Raw genomic sequence first — 3,199 nt, 5'->3', positions numbered from 1 at the left:
TACTGATAATTAACAATACACAGAAGGGAGAAATTATATGAACGACAAACATTCCAATCATATATACGGTGTCTCTAAATAACTACGGAGGTAAAAGTCGTTAATTATACATTTTATTATAATGGGGATGACACTATTTCTCTAAAAATTCAATTTTAAAAACCCACAGTTATTTAGGATGGTTAATTTTTATTGCGCCACTATGTATTTTAGCTATAATTACGAATTAAAATAATCGATATAATCGCCAACCGGTTAAGTTAGGTTAGGTTAATTTAAGTATCAATATTTCGGTACGAGCTAAATTTTATCCTTCACTTATTTAGTGTGGATTTACATTAAAATCGTATTCGTGCCTTCTTTTCCATTAAATTCAAATCATTTTCATTTTATAGAAAATAATAATCCAAAATAAATCAATGTCAAAAATGTCACAGTCTGCTGCCATTCAAAATATTTTCGGAATGTTAGATTAGTTAAAATTAATAAAAATGTGAATAATAGAAAATTATCGATCATCTTTAATTTATTTTATAAAACCAATGTATTGTAATAAAATCATTTAAATAAAATATATTTTTTATTCATTGTTATTTTAATGTAGGACATGGTTTATTTATAGTAGGATATAAAATGTAGTTTCCGTGGTGTAGTGGTTATCACATCCGCCTAACACGCGGAAGGTCCCCGGTTCGATCCCGGGCGGAAACACTTTTATTTTATTTTTATTCGATCCAAATAATATCTTGTAAATATATTTTTCAAAAAAAATTTAATAATGACATTGTTTTTAATCGAAATACTGAGCTAAAATCGAATAAAGAATCGATCACGTATTCGTCTTTTTAGAGATGAATCTAGATTGGATAGAGGGCGATTTCTATTCGTCTAATTTCCGGTTTAATCTGGTTAGTTTCTATCTACAGTATGTCTGTAAAAAATATCATCCGATGTAATTGTGGAGAGGTATATAAAATGCAAATATGCGTTGTAAATCATGTGTTTGTAAGATTAATTCGGTACGTGATTTTGACGAAAATTTTTTTTTAATCGACTTTTTAACGTGAGCACGTATGACATAAATATGAGTTTTGAAGGGATAATTTCGATGATAAATGAAACAAGGGTTGTCGACCTTTTTCGTTTCATTAAATAATCAATTACTTGATATTAATTCCCAGTCGATGTACAAATAACGAAACTTCTGCCTAAAGAACTTCCGAAACTTATAACAAAAGTTTTTATTGAATCAGGACCGGAACGAAATATTTTTTTAAAGGTACACTAAAAAAATCTAAAAACAATTCATCGAAATAATACTAAGTCTAGTTGAAAGGTAACAAATTAAGATGGCGCTCACATCAAGAAAGCGTTTCGGAAGTATTCATTTTGACAACTGACATTGACAGTAATGACATTGAACCACGTAACTTAGATTTTATCAACATTTTAAATAATTTATGATTGTGAAATAAATTTCGTGACAATTTAAAAGTTTAAATAGAAAACATCGTAACTCGAGACCGCCATTTTGTTTAAAACTAATCGCACTCCGTGCTAATTAATCAAGTTTTTTGTATCTAGTAGAAAATTTTAGTTACGAGGTTCGCGACTTAAGCAGCTAAACAACATTTTTTCTTTTCAAAAATCATCTAATTAAATACGAAATACAATTGGTGAAAAGTCTTTATGTAACGTTCATGTTTCTAAATCGATATGTTATTATTCCAAACGACAGCCCTTTATTCCCCTTCTATTTGATTCCGTCTTACATTAACAAGGTATAACCTCATCAAAGCACCAACTCCCCCCAAAAAGAAACAACTCCAAATTGATTCCGAACTTACTTCGAATGAACCGGTATCTATATATACGAGGGTTGTCTTTGAAGTATATATAATTAGTCAATCAAGCGACGTCATCACTTGTAACCGTTTTAGTCGTTTTCGGAACAGGTTCGTTTTGATATAGCTTCCAAAAGAGCCAGAAATTATATTTTAATTGAAGTAATTTGCATGTTCTAAACTCATATTGACAAGATTGATGGTTTTACTTATTTACTTAAAGACGAAGTAAAATAAACGTCAAGATGGCAGCGCTGAATGTCACAAGCAGGGCCGCCAACTGCTGAGAACGAAAGTTACTAAAACTAACCCTGCTGGTTTTGAACCAACTCTTAGGTTTATTTTTTAAATCAAACAATACGAGGGAGGTTTTGTTTGTAATAAATCACCCCAACGAATCTAACAAAAATAAAAAAAATAGTCAAATAGCTTTTATATTGTGTAGTGTTTTAGGTGCATACTTAAAAACAAAAATTATTGGTAAAAATACATAATAATATGAAAATACCGTCGAGTGGATTAGTATACACTACAAATTGGTTAATTTCAGTAGCACTCGTCGAACATGGGGAATGCGAGATTGAAATTTCATTATTAAAAATGATTCACGTCTTCATCAGGTAGTCGATTCATTTTTAATTGGTTTCAATTCTATTTCTAATATTTTTATTGCAAGATCTTGCATTAAACAATCAGCTGAGCTTTATCTGCGCATGCGCAAGAAATATTGTTAGGGTATTGCATGTTTTCAAGCAGCCTTAAGGTTAATACAGAACCAAACAACTGTCTTATTATTTATAATAACATCGAATTGGACAGATTCGTTAATTTTTTTATATCTAGAAGTGTGTTGACATATTAAATGAAAAAAAATTATTGAAAATTTAGAAAAACGATGTTTCCGCCCGGGATCGAACCGGGGACCTTCCGCGTGTTAGGCGGATGTGATAACCACTACACCACGGAAACGTTGTAGATATAAAAAAATAAATCGTACAAATAACAAAAATTGAAAGTTATTTTTAAAAAATTATTTATTTCATAATATAAAACATAATATAAAGTAATATTTAATGAAATTGGCAATGATGTAAAAAATACGAAAGTTTCACACGTTTCTGATCATTTAAAAAGTTGTCGGCGACAACAGATAAACCGTTTAAATCGCTCCAAACAGATCCGGATTTGAATGGATTTATAAATTGATGGCAGATAAGGAGATTCCGATATTCAATATAGCTTTAGTGAAAATTGAATTTAAAAAAAAAACAAATATTTTATCTGGATTTTCATTCGTTTCATTCAGTAGTTTCCGGTGAAAATTGAAAAGAAAATCGACACTGAGGATTTCGATT

General features: G+C 30.0%; 2 non-coding genes across 2 annotated transcripts; one reads left to right on the top strand and one right to left on the bottom strand.

The window, feature by feature from the left end:
• The first annotated feature begins 638 nt into the window (after positions 1-638).
• Trnav-aac (transfer RNA valine (anticodon AAC)) lies at positions 639-711 on the top strand. The gene has a single exon. It is a non-coding gene; the product is annotated as a tRNA-Val (tRNA).
• A 2,029-nt stretch (positions 712-2,740) lies between these two features.
• Trnav-aac (transfer RNA valine (anticodon AAC)) lies at positions 2,741-2,813 on the bottom strand. The gene has a single exon. It is a non-coding gene; the product is annotated as a tRNA-Val (tRNA).
• Positions 2,814-3,199: the final 386 nt, after the last annotated feature.

Source organism: Diorhabda carinulata, chromosome 3, assembly GCF_026250575.1.
Source record: "Diorhabda carinulata isolate Delta chromosome 3, icDioCari1.1, whole genome shotgun sequence".
Lineage (NCBI taxonomy): Eukaryota > Metazoa > Arthropoda > Insecta > Coleoptera > Chrysomelidae > Diorhabda > Diorhabda carinulata.
This window is presented reverse-complemented; position numbering and strand designations above follow the sequence as displayed.